The sequence below is a fragment of the Zingiber officinale genome, chromosome 2A, assembly GCF_018446385.1.
Source record: "Zingiber officinale cultivar Zhangliang chromosome 2A, Zo_v1.1, whole genome shotgun sequence".
Taxonomy (NCBI): Eukaryota; Viridiplantae; Streptophyta; class Magnoliopsida; order Zingiberales; family Zingiberaceae; genus Zingiber; species Zingiber officinale.
In genome coordinates this window covers 81,868,307-81,878,113 of record NC_055988.1, presented here as the reverse complement: position 1 = coordinate 81,878,113, position 9,807 = coordinate 81,868,307, and the positions used below count along the sequence as shown (strand labels likewise).

Genomic DNA, 9,807 nt, shown 5'->3' with positions numbered 1-9,807 from the left:
ATCTGATGGTTGGTGATGTAACACCCCAAATTTCATGATTTAGAGTTCTAAAAGATCTTATTAAAATCTAGAAATGGTTTAGAAAAGTTCTAGAGATTTTTAGAAATTTTTAGAGTATTTTTATGGAATTTTTGGAGTTCGTTTGGTATTTTTACCAAGAGGAAGAAGTTTAAAAAAATAAAAAAAAAAATAATAATAAATATATATGTTGAAGCCGGGTTTTGAACCCAAGACCTCGGACCCGAACCAGGTTTTAACCGGACGCAGCCGACCAGCTGAGCTACGCTCGTTTTGTTAATTATATATGGAGCGATATATATTTAAGTAATAGTTAGGAACAGTAAAATAATAGGAAATAAAATGGTTGCAGCTGGGATTCGATCCCTCGCGTTGGGCTTTAAGCAGAACGCAGCCCACCAACAGACCAGCCGCGGGTTTGTTAATAAAACCCGAATCAAGTTGTATTTAAGCAATAGTTAGTTAACAGAATATTAAAGTTATAAGAAGAGAACTTAGGTCTTCCCCGTGACGAAATCTTCTCCTCCTCCTCTCGCGACGGCGCTTCTCCTCTCGGGCGAAAACAGAGACGAAGCTAGGGCTTCGTCTCCGGCGGCCGGCGAGCACCCTTCTCCGTGAGTTCTTCATACCTTTGTGATCCTCTCGGCAAGGAGAGCGCGCGGGCACAAAGAAGAGCCGAAACAACCACATCTCCGAAGCCCTAGAGGTCGTCTCCGTCGGTTGTAAGTCCAAGAACGCTCGGTGAGTTGCTTCTCACCTGCAGTAGGAGTAGTTCCGCGACATTGATCTCCTTTTCCTTTTGATTTCGGAATTTGATTTCATTCCTTATCATTCACAGCATGTTTGTTTGTTTAGCTGGTGGTTGTCGGTTTCAAATTCTTGTTAGCTTCTTGATGTTTATTTTGAAACATGCTGTAAGGAATAGGTTGTTCTAGTTTCCTTCTTTGATTCGGATTGATCCGTATATTCTTTGCTGCCGTGAGTTTTAAGAAGATGAGGAGAGATTCGGAATAACATGGATAGCTAGTTCAGGAAGGTTTTGGATTTCGGTTTTGTTCCATTAGTTGTGTTGTAGTTTCAATTTCAGAAGTTCGTTTGTTAAATCAGAGCATGAGTTTCTTTGCCTTGGATTATACTGTACAGAATTGAGGAAATTGATAGAGCTTTAGTTTCCTTTCATGTTTTGGATCATGCTATATAGAATTGTTGCTAGGGATTTAGTCTTCCTTTCATGACTTCGGAACAGTTTTGGATTGGTTTCAAGATTGTTTTTATTTCCTAAAGATTCTTTAGACTTATGATTTAGCATGTTGTTGGACTTTTCTATTTGTTATTAGTTAAGCATGTGTAGTTTCTTTATTACTAGAAGAGCACGAGCAGTATTGAATTATAATGTTTCTCCTTACTATTAGAATAACATGAACAGCAGTGTAGTTTCCTTAATGAGCATGCACAACTTGGTACCTTAGTATGTTTGGATAGATCTTTTGTGCATATTCATGGGCAAGAACAGCCACCAATTCATAGTAGTTTAGATCCTTTTGTGATGATTTAGTGAGCATGATATTCTGTTAATTCCATGCAGCAATGATTCCTTTATTTTCTAAGATTCCTTTGTTATTAGAATAACATGAGCAAATTTTCTAGATTTTATTGCATGCCTAGTAGTTGAATTTGTTTTACTTTCACAGCATGTTTAAGTTGTTCTAGTTTCCTATTTGCTATTGGAATAACATGAGCAGTTCTATTTTTATAGCATGCGGATTTTTATAAGTAAAGTATGCAGATTTTGATAGGCTTAATATGCAGATTTTTGTTAAGCTTTGCATGCGGATTTATGTTAAGCTTTGTATACAGATTTTCAGTACGTAGGGTGTGTTCTAGTGCACACCAAGTGCTTGATAAAATGCTTAGCTCAATATAATGCCACAGTAGGCATTTTAATAGCTCAGTTAATGCAGTAGAAGCATTTAAAATAACTTATTTAGTCTTGCTTCAGCTTATATGGGACTACGGTCCAATGGGTGGGCTCCCACAGTCGCCTCTAGGTTCAGATAACCTAGTTCTAGGTTCAGATAACCTAGTAAAAGTAAGATAAGAAAATTAGCTATGAAATCAGTATTTTATTTTTCAGCAGTGGCACTGTACTGGATTAGATATCCATTGGGTTGGGCTCCCACAGTCGTCCCTAGGTTTAGATAACCTAGTAAACCCTACTAGACTTGGAACTTGCAATCCCGGGTTTAGTTAGGGATGCGCGCACAGCAAGTACAGTTGCCGGGCCCATCAGCAGCATGATTATTATTTTAATCTATTATGTAAATAGTTTTTCAAAACTTCACAAATTAGTATGTGAATACAAGTTAGACTCAGTTTAGCATTAATTAGTTTAGCTTAGGTATCAATTCAGTTTCTTATTGATACACATGATAGTTCTATGATTAACCTTACATGTTAGCTTTTCAATTAGTTTCTTCGCTACTTATGAGCATGATTAGTTGTACATGTTTAGTATTTCAGTTAGTATGATTCCTTTGCTATTTATGAACATGATTAGCTATACATGTTAGCTTTTCAGTTAGTTGTTTTCTTTGCTATTTATGAGCATGAGTAGCTTTACATGTTAGTATTCAGTTTTAGCATGTTTTTATTTATATACATGCATATCGAGTTTTGTGAGTAGATAGCGCTCACTAAGCTTTATGCTTATAGACTGCATTTCCTCCTACTGCAGATAAAGGAAAAGCTAAAATATAAGGAAGAAGGCGACAAGGAGATGCTGTGACGGTGTGTGATGTGTGGACTATGGAGATCCTTGAGACTTAGCTAAAGAACTCACTTAGTTTAAGATTTGTTATGTTTCATTTTCTTTTCTCCTTAATGCTATGATGAAGTTGAGATTGTAATTGAGTTTATTTCCGCATTTGTAGTTTGATACCTCCTATTGTTGGAGTGATATGGTTGTTTGCCATTGCTAGAGTAGTTTCATATTTTTATTGTGCTATTATACTGCGTGGTTGTGAAAATATCTGTTCCAGCCGCCTGTGGCTGAGTATACATGTTATGTATCCCAGTTTGGGGTCACCGGTACAGGGGAGACTCTGTCGAAATTTTTTGGTAGGGTTTTCCTAAAGATTTTTATCATACCGGTTAAGTAGAGTTAGTAGTCAAGTAACGGTCATCCTTAGAGTGTAGTAGTAGTAAGAAGGGTGGTCGTTACAGGTGATGGATGCGGTTGACATGGAGGGTGGCCAGGTACAGCGGACAAGAGGAGGAGTAGCCATAGACAGATGATTTCATGGCGACAATGATGACACCGCATTATTGACAGTGATGTGATATATGTTAGTGGCGTTTGTGTGATTGTCTGTTGTATGATTTGGTTAATAGTGATGTAGGTTGGTGTCGACCTACACCAACCTAGTGCCAATCCTCGTGTGCGACACTATATCCTTTAGCGGCCCTATGGATTTCTTTCATTCTGATCTTGCATTTGTTCGGACATGACGAATGAAAGCCAGGAGCCATAAGTTGATGTATATCCCTTTCGCTCCATCCATACATATTTACCTTTTATCAAAAAAAAAAGGAGCAACATCAGAAGAAAGCATCTCTATAGGGGGTGCATCAGATAATGGGATCGACGAGGTAAGTTAGGTAAGGTCTCTATCTCCTGACTAACTTTACAAGTTTATTAAAATATTATCAAAAAATTCTTATAAATTAGAAATAGATAATAAAAAATTAATAAAAGAAAATAATGAATTAAAAGGAACCTTAGCAACATCTTGTAAATTAGAAAATTTCGGCAAATTAAAATTAGAAAATGAAAATTTAAAAGAACAAATACAAAATTTGAAAACTTATGCATGTTCAAATTTTTCTTCAAATTTTAGGAACTATAAAAGGCTTAAGTGGTATTTTAAATACCATAAGAGCCAAAGTACAAAAGTTGATAGACAATTCATTCCTAAGAAATATTTGATAAACCCAGTTGGAAGGAACCTATATTGGGTTCCAAAATCATGTTTAAATTAATTCTTGTTGCATATTGTACTTTAAATTGATTTAATATTTTTTTATCTAGAATTATCTAAATATTCTTTTTTTTGGTATAATTTCTATTGGAAAATTAATTTTTTAATTTTTCTGAGAAAGAGATCTCATCACTTATCTGTAGGAAAAATCTCAAATTTTCCTGACCGTTAATTTATTGTTTACAAATCTTTTAACAAAAATTACATTTTTGAATTTAAAAATATCTTAGGGTACTATTTTTTGTAAAATTTATTTTTCTATAAAAATTTATCATTCTCTCTATCAAAAAATATATATTTGAAATTTTTTGACCATTGGTAAAATTTCTATGAATTATTTATTTAAATATAAATCTTTAATATTTAAAATTCTTGAAAAGTTATTTCTTGAAATTTTAATTTTTATTTAAAGCTACTTGCTATAATACAGACTTAGAATTTTTTTTCAAGATTTTGTGAGCTTAAAAACTATTTTTAAGAATTTTTTTTCTCAAAAATACATCTTTGTATAGATTTTTTTTTTGCTTAAATTAAGTCGAAAATTTAGTGAAATTTTTTTCAACCTTTTATTATGTTTGTTTTACCACTCTAAAAAATTTTAGAACTTTTCCAGTTCTAAAAATATTTTTCAAAAAAATGATCTATAAATTGTAACATCCAGATTTTCAAAATTCAAACTTCATGATTTTTATGGATGATAACGACCTTATCTTTATCCCTTAGATTTATGTTTTAGATTTATTTCCAAGTTATTTTAAGGGTACCCTTGTTTTTAATGTGATCAAAGGGGGGAGAAATAGAGATTAAGTCTAGGGGGAGGATATCATTGATTTTCATTAATTTTTGCACATTTTGTACTTGCAAAATTTATTACTTTACTGTTATTCACGGTTGGTTTATCCTAACTTAACTTAGGATTGCTCATATAAAAAAGGAGGAGATTGTAATTGCTCCAAGATAGTTTTGATGTGATTAACCAAGTTAAGTTAGGTTCTGTTGTGGTTTAACCCTTGTGTCTAAGTATGCAGGAACTTAGGAGCACAGGAAGTCGAGCGAAAGATGCAGCTAGCGAGAAGGACGGCACGAGAGAGAGTTAATGGACTCGGTGCATCCGAGGGATGAGATACTGCGAAAGAGTACCCTAGCGGATGAGACAGAGGCATGTGGTGTTTCCAAGGGACGAGAAACCGGAGTGGAAGATTACCCGAGAAGGTCGAAAAATGGGTTCGGGTGAGCCCTATTCCGGATGGCCGAAATCACCCAAGCGAGCGAAGCTAGAGTGGAAGACTCGGACTCAAGCGAGCAGAATCATAATGGAAGACCTGGACCAAAAAGTTAACGGTTCAATTGACTTTCGGTCTAGGTGCCTGGACTTAGTCCGGGCACCTGGACCCCTGGGACAACCCGAGAGTACCTCGACTCGATGGCGGCATGGATAGAAGTTCAGCCCAGTCTAGGCGCCCGGAGTTGGTCCAAGCACCCGGACCAAAAAACCTATCGATTCGCCAGCTGTCGCGATCCGTTGCGACACGGATAAAATTCTATCCACGTTCAGGCACCTAGAACCCTTTCAGGCGCCCCGATCAGAGCTATAAATATAACTGTGATCCAAGTAGCAAAGAACAACACTTGTAATTGATCTATTTTCTGTTCTTCTACTTGTTTGTGAGCTTTCAACTCTGTAAGAGGATACTTCGCCCCAAGGAGTCTTTTAGTGAGCTTTAATTACCTTGGATTAGCAATCCTCTGATTGCAAACCAAGTAACCCTCTATGCCTCTTCTCTCTCTTTTAATTAGTTTATTTTTATATAAGTGTCTGTTTATTTTAATCAAGTCATAAAGATCGAGAAAGGTAGTTTTGTTTAATTGTGCAGGGCTATTCACCCCTCTTTAACCGACCGCCAAGGGACCTACACGAGATTCATCAAATTAATTCAATTTGCACACTTAACAAGTATATCAAATACATGTGCTCTGACTTTAAACTCATCAATATACATCAAAATACAAGTTTGATTATCAGTGCATTCTACAGTTACTGGTAGTGGGGTGGAAAAAGATGTACGAGCAATTCTTTAGGATATGCTCAAAGAACGCATTCCCAATATTCTTCCTCCCTCTTTTGGTCCTCCACTTGCCTCTAGACATAAATCCAAATTATTACCAACAGACAGCTCAAATCCCTCATTATCATCACTAGCACCTGAACTTCTCTATGTTAGCTCTACCTCATTATATTTATATTGTATTGTAATGAAAAAAAATTAAAAAGAATTTACAATAATAATAATTTAGAAATGCATATAATCTTAATTAGATATAATATAGATGCATATAATATATATTTAGAGCAGATACATAACTAATATAATCTAACTAAGTTATAAATTATGATTCAAGATTAATCCAAACCTTAATTGATTTAACTCTATCCTCGCTCCAAGTCTTGTCTTATTTATATATGTGCGGGTGAAAGAATCTATGAATGCAAGCTTCTTCCCCATTTCCTTGGTCTAAACACTGTTAAAATAATGAAATAGTTTGAAATATTAAAAAAAATAGTGAGAGAGTTAAAAAATTATCAACCTGCATTTATGCTCATCGATACTGATAGAGTCACCGCGTATGTTGCAGACGGGTTTCTATAATTATAAGCTTATTTTTATTTTATTTTGTTGACTCTTTTGTTTGCACTCCTCGGTTGCCCAAAAATTGGAGATCCTAGTCCAATTTTCCTTGGCGACATAAGGTGGCTTTTTCCCCCTAGTCTTAGCATAATTTAGTACATGTTGAATGTGATCACCATATTTTTTTCTTGAAACCCCTCTTTATTTCTAATTCATGACTAGAGTCCCAAGTTAATGACCGCTGCAATGAAAAAAATGATTATATATTTACTTTTATTTCAAATATAAAATGAATTATTATACTCTAAACTCGCTCTACCAGAGCCGTTTTGTGGGTGTTGGAATACTTGTATAAGTCATTGAATCTCCTCTCCAATAGTTATTCATGATTCTATTAATCTCATGAATAACACGTATAGAATTCTCAAACCTATTATAAAGTTACAAACAAACAATGTTAAATAATTAAAATAGTTGAAAAAATAAAATATATTTTTGTACTTATGAATCTCCATAAGATACTATAGACTCTCGAATGTCTTGCACCTTAGTAAATGAGTGTCTGAAAGGAACTTGCATGAGTACTGGTGACTGAAGTGGAGAAGGTACTGGCGAAGGTGAATAGGAATGTCTTGCCTGATCAGGGGGGCATAGGTACAATGCTAGGTGTTGAATCAGACTTAGCATGAGAACTCTGTGTACTACCACCCCGCCGAAAGATGTTCTGAAAATTTAAAAATAGGATATAGTAAATAAAAATTTGATGCATAATGAAGAACATGAAAAAACTTACCATATTTGCTAAGAGATAAGAGAGCGTGTGAAACGTGCGATGACAAGATGTTACCTCTAATGACCTATAGACAAAATATGGAGCATTAATAGATAAAATATATAAATTTAAGAATAAGATAGTAAATAGACAACTAATTGAGTTACGAGTTTTGTAAATTTGCATATTAAAACTAAATTTACTCATTAAAAAGCAGTACCATATATCTTATAATCTTACTATTTTATTAAGAATATGCCTTTTTTACTAACTAATTTTAGTAAAGCCCAAAATAAAATTACATTAATGTTTTTTCTTTTCACACCAAAAATAATTTCAAGGTTTATTAGTAATTTTCATAAATGCGTCAAAAAGAGATCTAGAGTTCAAGATTCAGTTGCAGCGTATTATTGAGAATTTTTCTCATTAATCAATCAAGGATCTAGAGTTTGAGACTCAGCGTATTATTGAAAATTTTTCTTATTAATCAATTAGAAATCTAGAATTTTCTTTAGTCCCACATCTTAGAATTGGAAACACTATAAGTAAAGAAGCTTCTATAAATGTCTTGGGGCAGCGAGGTTAGAAAACATACTTTTCTCAGCCTTTTAGTTAAGATTAAGTATGATATTAAATTAATTTTTTATATGGAGTAGTCCGTTATAGTAGCTTACTGATGAGATTCTTGAGCGTCACCCTAGCATTGCACTATTGCATGGGTCTGGCACCCTTACCCAATTTATGAGTGGTTTTTTTTTACCAAGATTAAGTGTAGTATTTGTTCTTATCAGTTTAATATCTTATATAAAGAATTAAATTAATTTTTTATGAAGGAGAGTCTATTGCCAACACGCATTCATGTATTATATTACACATGCAACCAGGGGTGAAGCCATGCATAACTTTGGTGGGGCAGTTGTCTGACCTTAAGTTTTTATAAATATCTCTAGAGGTGTATAAAATTATCAAAATATTAGACTCTTGCCCCACTAAAAAAAATAAAAGTAAGGGCAATACTCAAAAATTAAAACTATTTTTTATAGGTCAATTCTTCTTCCCTCAGATCTCTCCCTACATTACCCCATCTGGTATAAGGGGCCTAGTTCATGCAACGCGTGCACACGATCGCTAGTATTTTATTAAGAATATGACCATTTACTAACTAATTTTGGCGAAACATAAAATAAAATTACATTAATGTCTTTTTTTCTTTTTCATATTAAAAATAATTTTAAAGTTTGTTAGTAATTTTTTATTTATATTTATATAAAAAAATATACACTGTTAGCGTTCTCTTTAGTCTCACATTTTAGGATTGACAGTATTGCGATAGATACCTTGGACCAGCGATGTTAGAAAACATACCTTTCTTGGTCTTTTGGGTAAGATCAAGTGTAGTATATGTTCTCATTAGCTTAATATTTTATATAAAAAATTAAATTAAATTTTTATGAGGGAGAGTCCATTACAGTAACTTGCTACTGGGATTCTCGAACGTCACTGACACTGTATGCGATGACTAATATCTCTTAAAAATTTGTAGTGGGAGATGCCCTTACCAATCCCACACCTATGATCAAAGATTTAAAAAATAATAATAAAAATCTGCCTCCTTTACTAACTAATTTTTTTGAACCCCAAAATGAAATTATGTTAATGTCCTTTTTTTTTCTTTTCACACCAAAAATAATTTCAAGCTTTATTAGTAATTTTCACAATCACATCAATCAGAGATCTAGAGTTCAAGACTCAGTTGTGATGTATTATTATAAATTTTTTCTCATTAATCAATCAGGGATCTAGAGTTCGAGACTCAACTACAGTGTATTATTAAGAATTTTTTTTCATTAATCAATTACAAATCTAGAGTTTTTTTTAGTCCCACATTTTTTCCTTTTCTCATTTGTAGTTGGAGATGCCCTTATTAAGAATCTGCCACATTTACTAATTAATTTTGGTGAAGCCCAAAATGAAATTACTGCATTAAAATCTTTTTTTCTTTTTACACCGAAAATAATTTCAAGGTTTATTAGTACTTTTCACACACACATGAATCAGGGATCTAGAGTTTAAGACTCAGTTGCTACGTATTATTAAGAATTTTTCTCATTTATTAATTAGGGATTTAGAGTTTGAGACTCAGCTATGGCGTATTATTGAGAATTTTTCTCATTAATCAATTAGAAATCTAGAGTTTTTTTTATTCCCACATCTTAGAATCTGCAACACTGCGAGTAGAGAAGCTTTTATAAATACCTTGGGTCGGTGATATTAGAAAACATACTTTTCTCGACTTTTTGTCTAAGATCAAGTATGATATTAAATTAATTTTTTATAAGGGATAGTAATAGCT

General features: G+C 33.6%; 2 pseudogenes; both read left to right on the top strand.

Annotated features, from left to right (window-relative positions):
* Window positions 1–8,045: 8,045 nt before the first annotated feature.
* LOC122044528 lies at window positions 8,046–8,189 on the top strand (annotated as a pseudogene).
* Window positions 8,190–8,815: 626 nt separating this feature from the next.
* LOC122044502 lies at window positions 8,816–8,983 on the top strand (annotated as a pseudogene).
* The last annotated feature ends 824 nt before the right edge of the window (window positions 8,984–9,807 follow it).